Below are 18,864 nucleotides of genomic sequence, written 5' to 3'. Positions count from 1 at the left end.
AAGATAAGAAGTTAGTGGGGTTCTTCCACTGTGTTGTGAGACACTCACATTAAAGTTTCACAACTACACTAGAAACTCAGGTGTGACCTCCAGACTTACATGTAACTAGACAGACTCAACATGGTTGCCTAATTTTCCTATTAATGATAGGATGAATTTTGAATCTAGCTCTGACTCTAGTTTTTTTTATTATTATTTTAGTTCAACATGTAGCTCACAGTAATTTTTATCAGTTCCTAATTTGTTATTGTCACTGTTCTTTTCAAAATGATAGCTTCATTCCCTTTAATTTTCCACCCAAAAGAGGAGTGTGTTAACTATTCATTCTCTTATTTGGCAGTCTAAAGAACTTACGAAGCTGCCAATTGGCAAGAAACTACAGCAAATTTCAAGCTATCAATATACTGCCACTGGACACAGATGAGAAGAGATGTGTAGTAGCATATCATTATTTAAAATTTCCATTATATATATGTGTGTATAATATATATATACACAAAAGTCATAAAACTCCAAAAGGATGTATGCCAGGAAAAATGATTGGGGAGTGATGAATTTTGATTATTTATAGTGTTTGCAATATAAATTATTTAATTGTGATTTTATAAAATTTATCTTAGGGAAATGCATTACCATTGAGCAATTGTAACCTTAAAGCACTAAATATGTGTGCAGCTGCTGAACTGGGCAGGTCAGATCCAATAGACAACAAAGACACTCTATACAAGACAACTGTTATTTTAGTAATAACATGGAAGCAAGAGCAAAAGCAAAAGTGATAGGTGAGAGAGAAAGAGAAGAAAATACATCACCATATTGGGGAAACGCCAACACCTAAAGTAAAGTAGCTGGGGAGTCCCAGGGCAGCTTTTCAGGGTCCCAACTGGGAAATCCTGGGCTGAGCATCCTCTCCAGGAGTGAGACTCCAAAATCTTATTTCCAGTTATTCCCAGTGGTGTTCCTTAAGTATAAGTTAGAACAAAGAAAGCTCCATTCTAACAACCTGAGTGACCTAGTGATTCTGTCAATGACACTTCATCCCCACAAAGACTGGCCAAATCCCTCAAGGGAGGAAATGATAAGTCATGAGATAAGTGAACAACTGAGTTCTCATGAGTGAGCTAAACCCAATGGGAAGTCAGCATTCCTTAGATGTTACCTCAAGGATGTGTGAAGGTCACAGCAGGCACATGAACAGGGAAGATCTTTAATATTTTTTTTAGCTTGTTAGTAATCAAAACAATTTTGTCTTAATTTAAATAACTATTGTTTACAGCCTTAGAAAAAGTAATTATGATGTCATTATATTTGAAAAGAAGATTATTCATGAGCACATATTGACAAGGCAGAATATAGATGAAAGCAGGTATAGAAAAGCCTGCTTTCAATTCCAGTCATGTTATGGGAATCTGAGTAAATTCCACATGAAAACATCTTGTAATGTCAGATCATAAGAAAGAGATCCAAAAAGTGCTTTGAAAACACACACATTTCATAATTTGTGGAATGTGCAAAAAAATGAGTGCAATTTCTTTTTAATTAATGGAATGAAGTTAAATAACTTGAGTGCCTTTTAGCACAAACTTAGGAACATTGCCTTTGTGGTATTCAAAGATAGAAGAATTTGTTACAGCAAACTGGGAGTTATCTTTTTATCGTTAGTTCAAGTCAGAGATAAAGCATTCTTCCTGTACTCCTGAAGCTCTCAACTTACTATTAAAATTATGTGTGTTCATCTGTCAGTGGTAGGTAAGTTAAAACTGAGTTCACACACACACACACACACACACACACACACACACACACACAGGGGGCCTCTAATTTGTTTCTAAGATGTACCCGGTGGGTCCTATTTTTCCCATTGGGTCTTAAATCACTGAATGCAGTCAATGTTCTGCATCATTTTCCTCTCCATATAATAGCTTTGGACAGTGATTCTGGAGCTATGATCAGCAAATTAAAACTTCCAATCAAGATATGTTATAATGTTTCTTATTACAAATAAAGTTTTATTTGAACACATCCATAACTCTTCATTTGGATATTGTTCCTGGCTGCTTTTGTGCTATAATGGTGAAGTTAAGTAGTTACCACTGGGCCACTGGGATGTTATGGTCTGGAAAGCTTTTGTTTTTTTTTTTCTCTGATTCTTTACAAGAGAGGGTTTCTCAGCCCTGCCCTAGACAGTGTGATTCCAGTACTGATGGACACTGTTAGGATGATGTTGGGCAAGTTTTCACTGTAGTGTGACTATCAATAGTTAACATCATTCCAGGAGCATTAATAAATATTACTTATAATCTACGCCTCCAGAGGTCCCCAGGGTTCCACTGAATTACCTTGGGACTTCCCTGATCTAAAAGTTGAAGACCAGACAGTCTGGCCTCCATATCCAAACAAAGCAGTATAATTTTAATTTTTATATTTGGTTTTCACTTAAGGTTTCTTTGAAAATAAAGTATGGATTATTGCTAAAAATGTATAAATTCATATAGAACTTCAAATATAACAAATCAACACAATCCAAACTGAATTTGAAAACTTGTTGGGCTGAGAAATAACTTGCTATACTGAGACTTACAAGCCAACTTGGAAGCAATCATCAAAGCAGAAATTGTGGCTAAAAATACAGCGTGACATGAGTGAAATAGTTTAATAATTAACTTCCATTTTTACCACATTTTTCCACATTTTCCTCACATTTCTCAGAATTATTGGCCACTAAAATACATGAAATTAAATGTTAAATTTAATGTCAGAAAATTAGTGACTTATAATAGCAATAAAATTATAATGATATTTAAAATTTGATTGTAATTTTGCATGTGTGAAACTTTTACTTAGTAATTCCTTATAGTAATGTTTTGTGTTATACATAATACTTATTCAGACTGGGGATTGGTGAATCCAGGTTTGTATGATCTTAACTATGATAATTATCTACTCACAGACAGAAAGATGAGTCTTAAATTGCCATGATGCCCTGAGAAAATCCTACCCCTAAGAATAACAAACATAGGCACTGGCTTTGGTCTAGTTTTTGCTTTATTTAGAAGAAATTAAACATGAGAGATTGACACCAATAGTGTCTATGGAAGGTAGGTGGTGTGGGACAAAGAATGCCAAATAAATAAGTGCAGGTTTACATAAGGGAGTGGAATGGAACCAAAATATATTCTGTAACATTTCCATCTGGAAATCACACCCATTTATTTCTTCTTATCATCCTTTGGGAGATTTAAAAGCTTATCTCTCAACGTCCTGTGGGGGAGGTGAACAGCTACGGTGGAATGCCATTTTGTTTCTTCATCTTATTACAAAGAAGAAGTTGGTTGATCCTTTAATCCTGAACAAAAAGCTGGATAGCTCTTCACCCATTTTTTGTTTTTTTAAGGAAAATCTCTTTACTACTCAGAATGCAGAAATACAGAATAGATCCCCAGTGGAGGGCTAACTGAGAAATCACAGAAGGTGCTATACATTCATTACATAACAGTAAGTAAGTGGGAAATAAAAGGAACTTTTTGTTTACAAATAAAAATACACGGCAGTAGCAAAATGACTAATACATGTATTTAAAATTTCAAAGCTTTTATTTATGCCTTATATTTTAAAAAATGGGTAAAACATAAATATAAGGAGAAAAAGAATCTCCAAAATTTTAAGTTCATAACACTTTAAGCTATATCCGGCTTTACTTGTGCTAGAGTTTGAAGCAGTCCTACACTTAAGGATTGTAGCCAAGCAAGGGCAGACATACATCTGAAAGGCTCTTTAAGAGGTATTCAGCAGTCTTTGATGACAGGGAACCTGCATAAATGTCCAAGGCACTATATTTTTCTAATGTTTGTGAAAATACAGTCAAGTGGATAAACTGAAAGGTGACATTGACATCTCTTTTTCAGAATTAAGACTTAACAATGTCCCAAAGATTGTCACAATATTTGATTTATTTTATAGAGAAAAATGATGCAATTTTACCTTAAAAAGCTCTTGTTTTGTATACTGCTAATTAGTAAAGTTTTTGAGTATTTTCTTCTTTGAAGCTTCAGAAAAAAAGTGTGTTACTTTTTTTTTAAACTCCTACTTTACTTCCTGAATTCATTAAAAGGTACTGTGTTTCACAGAGTTTTAATTAATTATCATCCTCATTCTTCAATTAGTCATTTAACTAACTATTCAATAAATTCCCACTCTTTCTACACCCAGCCTCTTGTAACACCTTTCTACTTGGCTTCTTTGAGTAGATCCCACACATAAAACCATCATATAGCATTTGTCTCTCTGTGTCTAGCTTATTTCATTTAGCCATGTTGCATGAAATGACAGAATTTCCTTTTTTTTAAGGATGCGTAGTAGTCCACTGTGAATGTGTGTTGCCTATATTAATAATAATGTATTCCATACTTGAAATTTGCCAAGAGAATAGATGTTAAATCTTCTTACCACATATTCACAAAAATTCCTTATGATTTGATTAATTCACTATATCATTTCCAAAACTAACTTGCTTTCAAATCCAAAGGAAAAATGACTTCCTTTATTGCTTAAGCAGTATTTTGGTATTTGCTGGTAAATGCATCCCAACAAATATTCTGTCTTAACTATTTGCTTTACCTGCCACAGATTAGATGTTTAACATTTCCAGATTGTTTTAAAATCATACTGTTCTTTGTGTTATGTGTCTGTTGCCTAGCAAATCAGACAATGTTAGTATTTTGTGAGGCAGAAAAAGAAAATCTCAAGGCACTGAAGAAACGTTATCCAGGGTATTGACAATATGCATAACTAAATTAATTCCACAAACCTGAGACCTAAAGTAAATAAGATTAAAATAGGAAGAATATAGACTTTGAGCAAGAAAAGAAATTCTGATATGTTAACTCTAGAGCACAATTTTACAATGTCTATTTTGCAGACTGACAAACAAAATTTCATAGCTTTATACCTAACAGTTCTCTGCTCCCTTGATTAGTTACTACTTAGATTTTCTCTAATCCTTTTTGTCCCATCCTGACTTTTTTTTTTTTCCTGCCTGAAAGGTCAACATTTAACAAATGTAAGGAAATTCTGACCTGTAGTGAATTCAGTTTGTAAATATTGACCAGAAATGCTCCAATATATAAGTAACATTTTCTAGGAGATGAATCCTTAGATAACCTCAATTCTATTACTAAAGCAGAGTCACCTAAATCAGTTCATCATGAGTGTTTCAGAAGTTGTTTTTCTGGCTTTGATCATGATATAACTGCAACAAATAAATTTTACCAGGTGAGCAGTCAAGAGTGTTGAAGTATTGCTCTCCAAGTTCTATCTTAGCCAGCAATTTAGCTCTCAGCAAGAAGATACAATATTTCTTGAATGACTAATGAAATCTCTTCTGAAAACATTGGAGGATGTTGGATGCATTACTGGCTGGAAAGTGACTGATTGTCTAGTGGATGAAACGGTTCTGTGATTTGCCAAATTGATGAGGAGCATAACAGTTATCCACAGTCACTGACCAAGACTCTATTTGCAGTCACAGCTGGAGCTGCTGGAAGCCAAGTTCTAGATGTCAAGGCAGAGAAACCTCTTTGAAGAGCTCCAATTGAAGTGACAAGTGGAACTGCAGACAGCCTAGGCACTGGCCATGTTGATATTTTTCTTTTCATTTTACCTCTACCTAATTTGAAGGTATCATCACGTAGGCTTACAGATGCAGTTACCCAAGCTCTACTTTAAATATTATTGTACTTCAAAGGCTATGTAGGCTTGATATGTAGCTTAGAGGTAGAGCACTTGCCTAGGATGTGCAAGGCCATGGGTTCATTCCTCAGTATTGCAGAAAAATTAAAAAGTTGAAGAATACACTGCATCTCTTTTCGTATTTTTATTTTTTTTGTGGTTGGGGGGGTGGGCACCAGGGATTGAACTCAGTGACACTTGATCGCTGAGCCACCTCCCACCCCTATTTTGTATTTTATTTAGAGACAGGGTCTCACTGAGTTGCTCAGCAACTCACTTTTGCTGAGGCTGGGTTTGAACTCTCAATCCTCCTGTCTCAGCCTCCTGAGCTGCTGGGATTATAGGCATGCACCCCTGAGCCTGGCAACACTGCATCTTTTACATACAATTCTCAATTTTATTAGTGCATAAAAATCACTCATGGTACTTATTAAAATGCAGATTTCTGGATTCAGCCTTTTGAGATACAATCACAGAATTCAAACACAATTCAAGGTACACTTTTTAACCTTCATTCCTCCTACAGATGATTCTTTGTACATATTCTGACCCTCTTTGAAAGGCATATCTGACTGAGGAAAGAATTATATTATGTAGAAATATCAGTATGACTAAAAAAGGACTGTGATTGCCCAACCTAGGAATACACATTTTAAAGATATAAAATAAATTATAACAAAAGTATTGGATAGAATATTATTAGATCTAACAAATAAGATTAGAGGACATATAGTTAAATTTGAATTTCTGAAACAAGGAATTTTTAAAGTATAAATATGGGTCATGCAATATTTGGAGACTACTTGTATTAAAATATTAGTAAAATATTAAAACTATTAATCATCATTTATCTAAAATGCAGATTTATCTGGGAACCTTATATTTTATCTGGTAACTCTATCTAGGCAGAAGAAACTAGCCATGGTTTAGAATAAATTTGGAGCATAATTTAGCTTAGCAATAAAGTTATGCAGGCTATTGGTAGGATTCCTTAAAGTTATGACATAGGGATCTATTTTCCACTAATATTTTCTCAGTCAAAAATCAGATCCTCCACTTCTCACCCTGCACAAGACTCAACTCAAAATGGATCAAGGACTTAGGAATTAAACCAGAGACCCTGCACCAAATAGAAGACAAGGTAGGCCCAAATCTTAATCATGTTGGCTTAGGATAAGACTTCCTTAACAAGACTCCCAAAGCACAAGAAATCAAAGTAAGAATCAATAAATGGGAATAAACTAAAAAGTTTTTTCTCAGCAAACAATACAATCAATAATGTGAAAAGATAGCCTAAAGAGTAGGAGAAAATCTTTTCCACACACACTTCAGATAGAGCACTTATCTCCAAAATTTATAAAGAACATACAAAACTTTACACCAAAAATACAAAGAACCCAATCAATAAATGGGCCAAGGAACTGGACAGACACTTTACAAAGGAAGACATACAGGCAATTAATAAATATATGAAAAAGTGTTCAAAATCTCTAGTAATTACAGAAATGCAAATTAAAACAACTCCAATTAGAATGGCTATTATCAAGAATACAAACAATAATAGATGTTGGCATGGATGTGGGGAGAAAGGCACACTTATACATTGTGGTGGAGTTGCAAATTAGTGAGGCCACTCTGGAAAGCAGTGTGGAGAGTCCTCAGAAAACTTGGAATGGACCCACCTTTTTTTGACCCAGTTATTCCACTCCTCCATTTATACCCAAAGGACTTAAAATTAGCATACTACTGTAATGCAGCCACATCAATGTTTATAGCTGCTCAATTCGCAATAGCTAGATTGTGGAACCAACCTAGATGCTCTTCAACAGATGAATGGATAAAGAAACTGTGGTATATATACACAGTGGAATATTATTCAGCCATAAAAAATAATAATATTATAGCATTTGCAAATAAATGGACAGAATTGGATAGTATCATGCTTAGTGAAATAAGCCAATCCCAAAACACCAAAGGCCGAATGTTTTCCCTGATAAGCAGAGAAAGATACATAATGGGGTGGAGGGGTAGGGAGTGAGAGACAAATGGAGGAACTTTATGTAGAAGGAAATGAGAGGGAGTTGGGGTGTGAAAAACGGTGGAATGAGACAGACATCATTACCCTATGTACACGTATGATTACTCGAATGGTATGAATCTACGTTGTGTACAATCATAGAAATAAAATTATGTACCCCACTTGTGTACAATGAATCAAAATGAAGTCTGTAAAAAATTTAAAATAAATAAATAATTAAGAAATATATGATTCTGAAGAACCATGTTCCAAATACCACAGCATTAAAATATACATCATAAAAAAAGAAAGAAAGCCATTGACAAACTAGCTCCTATTTTAAACACAGCATATTGCTGATACATGGTGAGTATTCACAGTTCTTAAACTGAGCCCAGTTCCTGCCCAGATTAATTCAAACCCCAAACTAGTTTTAGAAGGAAAAATTTATTTCATATCCAGAAATGACATAAAATATGTTTAACTTAGTCTACTGTCTTACACAAGATACCTAAATTTCAATAACAACCACAAAAAAAAATTAAAGGCATCCCAAAAACGATGAGAAAAAATCATGCCATATGGAAAGAAATCAACAAAACCAGATTCAGATATGACTTAGATATTAAGATTATGAGACAGAATTGCAAATAACTATGAGAGAATGAGATAACAAATAACCAGAAATAACAATAACTGTTAAAACACATCCATTTCATTAAGGAGATGACAACTAGAAGAAAAAATGAATTGGCAAGCCAGATAGTTTCCAAAATTGACAGAACAGAAGAGTGTCTTCAGTGAGCTAGCTCATCAGTAGAGTTGACACAACAAATCACTGCTAGATATATCCCCAGGAGAAAAGTCCATGAAAGAATATGTACAGTTTAATGAATGGTATGGTATGATAATGGCATTTCAATGAACACTTTTAAAAAAAAATAACCAACTTAAGAGAATGACCTGAACAAGATGTTAGAATAGGAGGTCCCTTGCTTATGTCCCTCCACAGCCATAAGAGTTTGAGAGCCATCCACAAATATGGTCTTGTGAGAGTCTGACAAAAAAACTGTCATGAAAGGGCAGATCTGAACCAAGTGGCAGACTTGCTGACCATGGTGCAGGCTACAGACCCTGAAATGGGTTTGCCCTTTATCCCCATTTGGCTTTGGAACTGCCACCAGAATCATCCACTAAGACACTTGAGTCACACCCTCTTGTGCCTGGGATAATAGGCTTACTCACACAGTTCCCAGCAGTGGACCACAAAGCAGCGATGAAACTCAGCTGTACACTTTCTCAGCTGTGGTGTGATGGCAGTCATGCCTTCCACAGGGATCATCCTGGGTCATGACCATTTTCCGCAGGAGGTAGTTTTGCTGATCTTGGCCACAATGTGGATTCTGAAATGGTTTTCTAAACTAGGTTACAGTCCATCTCAGCTATCACCTAAGAATAGATTTGCCTATTTAGAGACCCACTGAGAACCAGGTCCATCCATGCTTATAAGGCAAGCTGCTGACCTTGGTCCCACAGCAGATCCTGAAATGGCCCTGTGTAACTTGGACTAAGCTCTACTCCATTATGATCAAGGGTTCATCTTTCCTATATGGGAATCCAGCAGAAGTCACTTTTATTCACATCCCATAGGCAGGTCTGGTGTCCTCAATCTCAGTTGTGAACCTTGTGGCAACCTATAATTCAATTCCAGCCCTTCTTAGCTGTGGTCTAAAGATAGTTCTCACTGCTCAGGGACCCACTGAGTGATTTAGTTGGGGTCCTACCATGGAACCAGAGAGAACGGCATTTGTTCATGCACTTGATCACAGACCCACAAGTTGTAGGCCCAACAGTGGACTCTTGTCTCATCACTGAGCCTACTGACAAAGTTCCTAGGGGTAGTTCAATCAACCCAGTCACTGAAAAGAATCCATGTCTGCTTAAGAACCTGATAACAGATCTGCCAACCATGGACTTTGAACCAACAACAGAATATAACATAGTTTGAATCCCAATCAACTGAGTTCCCACGGGCAATCTAATCAGCAGTTAAAAAAAAATCTGTAAAGAAAAGAAGAGCTATTTACTCCTTCTAATGCACAGACATCAACACAAGGCTATGTAAATAGCATAAAATAAGCAAAAACCAATGAAAAATCATCAAGATCTAGTAACTGGCCCAAGGGTATGAAGTTCTACAAATTGCCTGACAAAATTCAAAATAGTCATTCAAAAGAATCCCAATGAGATGCAAGAGAAAATAAATTCAGAAAAACAATGTGCAAAGTGACAAGTTAAAAAAAAAAAAAAGTGCCCAACAGAAATTCTAGAGCAGAACACAAGGATATAACTGAAAAATAGGATATAGTACTTAGCTGTAGACACAAACAGAAGAAAGAAGGAGCAAACAGGAAAACAGGTCACTGGGAGGAACTATGACAACAATAATAACAAAGAATTAAAAAGAATGAAGAAAGATAAAGGACCATCAGTTGAACACATATATACATTATGGGAACTTAAAGAATGAAAAAGGAGAGAGAAAGAGAAAGTTTACTCAGGTAGATAATGGATGAACATTTCTAAATCTTAGGAGAGAAGGAAATATCCAGATTCTTGAACGTAAATGGACTTGAAGCAATAACTGCCCAAGGAAGAAACCCCGAGACATACAACTAAATTGTTAAAAGTCAAGGATAAAGTGGCTCCTAAAAATAGCAACAGAAAAGAGTCCCTGTCTTTTCAACATGTTAAGGTATATAACAAAGCTTCTCGGCAGACTTTTTCTAAGTAGAAACTTAGCAGGCCGGAGAGAGTGAGATGGTATTTTCAAAGCACTAGGGGTATGGGTGTGAGAGGAAGTTGCCAACCAAAAACTATTATACCTGGAAAAACTGTCCTTCAAAAATGAAGAAGAAATAAAAACATTTCCAGTCAAAACAAAGTTGAAAGAGTTCATCACCGCTAGACAACAACTACAGGAAGTTTTTTCAAGTTAAAACAAAAGTATGCTAAGTACCAACAGGAAAATATGTTAAAATATAAAACTCACTGGTATAGGTAGGTATACAGTCAAATTTGGAATTGTCTAAATGGTGGCATGCAAACCAATTTTATGCCTAATGTAAAGGTTAAAAGGCAAACTATTAAAATATCAATATCTACACTAATTTATAAATATATACACAGCAAAAAAAGTGTAGAGTGTGACACCTACAGCATAAAATGCCAAAAGTGAAGGAAGCAAAAGTGTACTTTAAACATTTTTTTCCTTTTTAGATGTGTGTGTGTGTGTGTGTGTGTGTGTGTGTAGGCAATATGGCCTCCCTATGCTTCCCTGCCTAGCCTTCAAACATTGGTTCTTCTGCCTCACCCTTCAGGTAGCTGAGTTTGCAGGTTTGCGTCACCACACTCCACTTAAAAGTATATTTTCTATGGAATTAAAATTAAATTATCAACTTCTAAAACACTCTGGATATATGATGTTCAAGATAAATCACTTAAACTCCCCAAAAAACCACTTCTAGGGAATATATAAAAGATAAAGAAATGAAAAATACTGCTATTTTAAAAATCAAATCATAAAAAAAGAAAGGAAGAGAGAAATGAACGAAGAAACTATAAAAACAACTAGAAACAGTTAAAAATGGCAATAGTTAATTCCTACCAGCAATGACTTAGATATAGATGAACGAAATTCTAAAATCAAAAGTTACAAAGTAGCAGAATACATAAAAAGTATTTAGCAATATACTGCTACCCAAGACTTACTTTAGTCTTAAGGACATGCATAAACTGAAATAAATGTATGGAAAACATTTTCATGAAAATGGTAACCAAAGAGAGTTACCTATCCTTACATCAGAAAAAAGTAAGACTTTTTATGACAGGAGACAAGCAATGTCATTATGTCCAAATAATTAATGGATGAATCCATCAAGAGGCTATAATAATTATAAATATATATGCATCTAACATTGGAGTTAATAAATATATAAAGTAAATATTAGCAGAATTAAATGAATAATTTACAACAAAACAATAACAACACAGGACTTCAATAACCTAATTTCAACTATGCATAGGTCCTCCAGACAGAAATTTATATACATGAAACATTCCATCCAACAACAAAATATATATTCTTTTCAAGGGCACATGGAACATTCTCCAGGATATGTAATATACTGAATCACAAAAAAATTAAGATCAGCACAATCAGGCAGGGGAAATAAATTAAAGGGATATAAGTAGGAAAAATATCAAATTAATTGCTTGATGATGACATGATCCTATATGTAGAAGACCTAAAGAACCCCCCAGAATACTTCTAGAGCTTATAAACCATTTCACTTTTCCACTCTTCAACCTCTCTTTTACTCCATGTATGAATAATATACCCAAATACATTCTAATGTCATATATATCTAAAAAGAACAAATAAAATAAAATTTTTAAAAAATCAGTTCAGTCAAGTGTCAGGATACAAGATCAACATACTAAAATCAGTAGCTTTCCTATTCTCCAATAATGACTCTGCTTGGATTCAACGAATCCATTTACAACAACCTAATACTTGGGAATAAATCTAAATCAAAGAACTAGAAAAAAACTTCTATAATTAAAATTATAAGATGAGAAAATAAATTGAAGAAGACCCTAGAAGGAAAGGTATCCCACGTTCTGGGATAGACAGATTTAATATTGTCAAAATGGTCACTTTACCAAAAGTGATCTATAGATCCAATGCAATCCAATGCCAAATATATATTCTACAGAACTAGAAAAAATACAGTCCTAAAATTTATCTGAAAGAATAAATTTTCTGTATAAGAACAGATAGATAATAAAATATAAAAGAATATACAGGAACAATTCTACATATATACAGTCATCTGATCTTTGACAAAGGTGCCAAAAACACACATTGGAGAAAAAAATTGTTTGACAAATGGTGCTGGGAAAATTGGATGTTCATAGGTAGAAGAACAAAGCTAGATCACCATCTCTCACCCTGTGCAAAAAAACCATCTAAAGTGGAGGAATAACCTGGGAATTAGACCAGAAACCCTGCAAACACTGGAGGAAAACATAGGGTCAGCACTTCAACATATTAGTACAGGCACTGTCTTCCTTAACAAGACCCTTAGAGTTCAAAAATAAAACCAACAATTAATAGTGGGATAGAATAAATTGAAAAAACTTCTTCACAGCAAAGGCAACAGGAACACGAAGGGACAGCTGACATGATGGGAGACAATCTTTGCCAGTTATTCTTCTGATGGAGACCAATTTCCAGTAAATATAAATAACTCAAAAAATTTAACACCAAAAAACCCCCTGATACATAAATGGACAAATGATCTAAACAAACAAATAAAGAAATACAAATGGCCAATAAGTATATGGAAAAATTGTCTAACATCATTATCAATCAGGAAGTGCTAAATCAAAATTACACTGAGAATTCATGTCACTCCAGATAGGATGGCAATCATAATTGTGAGTAAGGATGTTGGGAATAAAGAATGCTTATATATTGTTGAAGGCACTGCAAATTAGTACAACCACTTTGGAAAGGCATATGAAAATTCTTCAAAAGACTAGGAATGAATAATCCCTAGTCCCTGTGCTTCTCCTTTGGTGGCAAATCAGTAGAACTTCTTTTTTCTTTTTCTCTAAATAATGTCCTTGTTATTGGATTGACATCAGGGATGAGGACTGAGATTTGGTAACAAATTTGGCAACTCAGATGGGCCCCAAGAGTAGCCCCTACTCCAGCGTTTTTGGGCTGGCCTGGCTCTCCAAGGAACCCATCCACGCTGAGGATGCAAGGTGGTTGGTGAACTTGTTGAGAGACAATTGCAGGAGAGTTAGGAGATGGTGATTTTGCCTCAGGTCAAACCAGAGGAACTATTCTTGCTAGAAAAAGGAGGGACTGAGGAACCACCCCAGAAGCTGCTGAAGTTCCTTTTGCTTCTGGAAACTCCCAGTCCTGCTCCCAGAACAGAACAGGTTGCTCAATCTTGGTCCTTTTTGAGAAAAAGTAAACTGAATTCAGGAAAGTCCCAACAATTTTGGTCACCTGGTAAGACCCCTGGTGTATATGCTGAAACACTTAATTTCACACATTTGGTCTCTCTTTTTGGGGACATCTATGGCACCATTGGTGTAGGAGTCATGGTTATGTGGGACTCAAGAACCTAGGAATATTTACTCCCTTCTTCTGGTCTGTTCTAGGTTCTTAACTGTTTGTTGGACTTGGGTTTAGGAATTCCCTCTGGTTGTCTGTCTGCATTTATGTATCCATTACTGGTCCTTTTAAGACATGGGCAATACTGCATTGATCCTATAGGGTAGTCTCTTGGGAAAGATTTTGGCTGATATGTTTTAAAGATTCCTATCTGGTAGCCATGGTTTTGGAGATCCACTCCGATTGTCTCTCTCTTTCTTTTTTGTCCAATCTTGCAATTAGCGTTTGTCTGTCAGAGGCAAAGTAAGTTAGAAAGAGTCATGGATAGGTATAAGCCTGTGTATGATAATATTTTACTACAACAATGTAGTTTTTGAATAGTTTTCTGGATTATTATACAGAAAATTGTGCAGTTGGAGTTGGTCTGTCAAAAGTAAATAAGTGGAAGAAATTTGTACTTGTGAGTCTGTCCATTTTAAAGTTTCCCATATGTCAGACCTGCTTTTGGTGATCCTCTCTTGTTTTCCTTTTTTTGTATCTGTTACTTGCCCTTTAAGACATGGGTCATGCTGTGTCGCTCTTACAGGTAGCCTCTTGAGCTGAGATCTTGGCTGAATGGACCATCTATAGGTACAAGCCTATCTGGGAGATGAGAGTTCACAACACGATCTGGACTTCTAATGTTTTTTTCTGGATTATTAGACAATCTTGAAGTTGAAGTTGGTTGGTCAGGGGTAAAGTATATGAAAGAGATTCTGTATGTACAGGCTTTTATGCAGTTGCATGATAATAGGTATGAACAGACAGGAACAAATTTGAAGGTGCTAAAAGGCACTGCCCCTGGTGTTCAAGGATAGCAGGACACCAGAAGAAAAGTATTTAAATCTTTTAAATCTGGTGCTGGTACTCCCAGCACTTTTTCTCAACGTGACCTCAGGCAGCAGCAGATCATCTCACTGTGGATCAAGGACACTAGCCCTGAGCTGGAAGAGTCCAAGAAAAGTTGCCTGGGATGTACAAAAGTGGTCAAAGAGAACCTGGTCCCTGCCCTGTTGTTCAGCCACTTTTGCCAGTGGAGGGTGGGTGATGCTGGTCACAAAGGATGTGGCAATAGGCTCTAGCACTATTAGTGTATGACCTGGGGACAAGACTAGTCCTCTCTTTTGAGATCTGACAGGACTTCCTATTTGACCAGGGAATGTCCATCACTGGAGGAAAACAATTCTTGCTATAACAATATCCCATCAAACTAAATGCATTGGGAGACTGGTAGAAAAACTGTACCCAGAAAAGGAAAGACAGAAACCAAGGCCAACTTATGGCCAACCTATGTTTTGTAGGCAGCCTCTGCAAAAGAATCTTTAGGAAAACCTAAAGAAAAGTATGGAAAGAGTCTTCTCCTTTCCCAATATGCCCAGTATAAGAGAAAGCCCCCAAAGAAGCCTCTGGGTACTATAGACAGTTGGAAACTCACTTAAAGTTGATGACATCATGATAATGATAAAGCAGACAGGTCAGGCTCCGAAACATCCTGTGCTCCAATCCCTGTAATCCCACCTGGGAGAAAAAAGATTAAGGCACAATTTTTGTATACGTTGGATTGTCCAACTCTGGGATGAATTTATTGTGTAAATTAAATGCACAGATAACATTCCAAAGGATTGTTTCAGATCATGAATTTAAGAAAGGGTTTGAAACTAGAAAAGATAATAGAAAGTTATAGGTATGGAAATATTTTAGTATGGAAAATTTGAAGGTAAAGAAATATGTCTGAATAAGAAAGTATTTTGTCTGGTAAAGTAATATTCTTATACTAAAGTCCAAGATGAAAGAGGGCAAAACTAAGGATGTTAACAAGTTGTGAATGTCTAAGTAAGTCACAGAAGGCTTGCGGAATGTAAATCTCAAAAAGTTTGTGTCAGCCTTTAATTTTATAATTAATATGATCAGTCAAAGATTTTTAAAATTAATGTACTGATATGAAGTAAAGTCTGAAACACTGATCTGCTCTTATCTATCAAGATAATTTTCCTGCATTTGTTAGGATTAATTACTTGGGTAAACTAAGTCTTAAAGGAATTAGTGTTTGTACCTGTTTTAAAGTCTTAAGTGATTACTTTGTAATTAGCCAATCCCAAAAAATCAAAGATTGAATATTTTCCCTGATAAGTGAATGATGATATATAATGGGGGTGGGGGATAAGGGTGAGAGAAGAATGGAGGAACTTTAGGTTATGTAGAGGGAAATGAGAGGGGGTTATGAAAAATGGTGGAATGAGACAGACATAATTACCCTATGTATGATTACATGAATGGTATGAATCTACATCATGTACAACCATAGAAAGAAAAGATGTACCCCAGTTGTGTACAATGAATCAAAATGCAGTCTGTAAAAACTAAAAAAAAATTTAAAAAACTTAGAAACATTGTGCCTCTTCCTTCTGGTCTCCATGGTTTTTGTTGAGAAATCCATGTCATCCAGTTTTGTCCCCCATGTAGGCAAGGTATGTATTCTCTATCATTAATTTCAAGATTATTTTCTTTGCCATTAGTTGGAAGTTTGTGGCTGGATGTGGGTTTCTTTTTATTTATCCTTTTTGGGTTCACCTAGCATCTAGAATCTCTTTTATGTATGTGGTTAAATTTAGTGAGTTTTAGCTATTATTTCTTTGACTATATTTTCAGTCCTGATCTTTGTGATCTCCTCTGGGACTCTGCTGACAGACCTGTTAGATCAGAGCAAATGTCCTTTATATCATATGACTGTAGTAACTTAATAATATAAAGTATCTCATAAATATCATAGATGGTGTTTATGAGGAAACTTAAAAACAACTGATTGTCCATAAAAAGGAAATAGAAATTATATTTATAATTGTTCCAATTCATTCCACATATGCTATTATTAACTTTTTCATCTTTACCCATTTCTCTGGTAATATTTTTTTTTCTCTTTGAGAATAAATATGCCCAAAAGTTCACACATATAATAAATAAAATGAATTCTCACAGCAAACATTGTGTTTTAGGATCTGCTTTTCACACTTATTAATAGCCTTTTAACTACTTTCCTAATAAATGTCAGAGTTAAGTTAAACTCATTTTCTTTGTAATTCACAAGATAATACACTGGTTCCATTTGGGATGGATTCACCACACATTGTCCTGTGACAATCCTATTTTCTTCTTCAAGACTGTCTGGAAGAATTCACTGCAGATTTCTAAACCTTGATTTTATCAAACTTTAACTTTAATTTTGCCATTACTCCCCACAGTTAGCAGCTGACTAACAAATTTTCTTCCCAAAATGCTGAATATGGCTCTTGACATCTGTTCTGCTGCTGTGTCCCTGCCAGAAGTGTAAAATGAAGGGCAAAGCTATTTTCCTTTCTTATTTTTCCCTATTGTCCTACAGCACCTAAACAGGCAATATCAGCAACAAAGTGTACATTATCTATCTTGGTGAAGAAAAATTCTATTAATTTTTTGCCACTATATCTGAAATAATTCATAACAGATCTTCCCTGATTTTTTTTTTTTTTTTTGGTTCTTAAAGTCTATGATAAAAAAGGAGGGGTTTACAGAGCAAGTTATCAATGTAAACATGACTATAAAAGGCCAGTTTAATTAAATAGTTTTAGGCTGTTTACAGATGACATTTATGTAAAAATTAATATTTTAATTATGATCACTCGTGTATTTTTGTTAAATCAGATACGTTAGTACTTTCTACCTGACAGCACTTCTTAAGATAAACCCAAAGTCTGAACATCTATGTTCAAATTTCTGTTCTTCCATTACTACAAACAACACACACAACCACATACATCCTTGGGTAAATCATTTGACTTATTTGAGCCTTAATTTCTTCATTAAAAAAAAAAAAAGAATGATAGTTCAACTTACTAGGATGCTAATAGTCACAAATTATAGAACACTTAGTAAGTTCTTTAAAATATGTGTAGCTTTAAAGTGGAAGCACTTCCTAATATTTTTATTGGTTCCAGTTATTTTATACACCTCAACTAAATAAACTATATTTGCTTAGAATTTATCATTCAGAATCAATAAAGAAATGCTTTTTTGATGGTAAAGTTATATTTGTTTCTTTAGTATTTCTTCCTAATAAATGTTTTTCTCAACAAAAAAGGCACACAAAATACCCTTATTTCCTGAGTAAATCACAAACAAATTAGTCCAGAAACAAATCCAGGGAAATTAAGGATCAAGGAAGAGAAAGAATGAATGACAAATTTCATCATGACCTTCTCTATACATTTTCTTTCACTAGGTTCTTATAAAGAAGGGACTCAGGAAATGTGTTATTGTTTAAATCTTCAGGGTCTTTGCAGAGTAAAATTTCCCTGTCTCTTGTCCTAGATACCTCAAATACAATATTGCTTTTCATGCAGACACATGCATCTTGAAGACAATTTTACTTCCCAGGGCACATCGTAAATATCTAGAGACACTTTTGCTAGTAGCTATTTGAGAGGTTTCTACTGGCATCTAGTGGGTAGATGCCAGGGATATTGCTAACATTCTTCTGTGTACTAGAGAAAGCCCAATAATGAAGAATAACCCTGGCTGGGATGTATTTCAGTTATAATGTGCTTGCCTAACATAGGTAAGTTTCTTGACTTAAGTGTCAGCACAACAAATAAGAAAGGAAGTAAGGGAGGAAGGAAGGGAAAGAAGAAGAAAAGACAGTCAGTCTTCCCCAAAATGTCAGTAGTGCTGTTGATGAGAAACCTTGGGTTAGAGAAACTTATTGATTTTTAGTTGGTTCTGATTAGTTCTTGCTACAAAAAGTCCCAACTAAAATAAACAAATGGGAACTTTACCTCCTTTCCCTGAATTGTCACCTCTCCATCATCCTGGCTATTGTTTCCCATAATAAGCACCTTCTTACCATCTTGTCTTT

This window comes from Sciurus carolinensis, chromosome 7 (assembly GCF_902686445.1).
Source record: "Sciurus carolinensis chromosome 7, mSciCar1.2, whole genome shotgun sequence".
In the NCBI taxonomy this organism is placed as follows: Eukaryota; Metazoa; Chordata; class Mammalia; order Rodentia; family Sciuridae; genus Sciurus; species Sciurus carolinensis.
Note: the sequence above shows the minus strand (reverse complement) of the source record.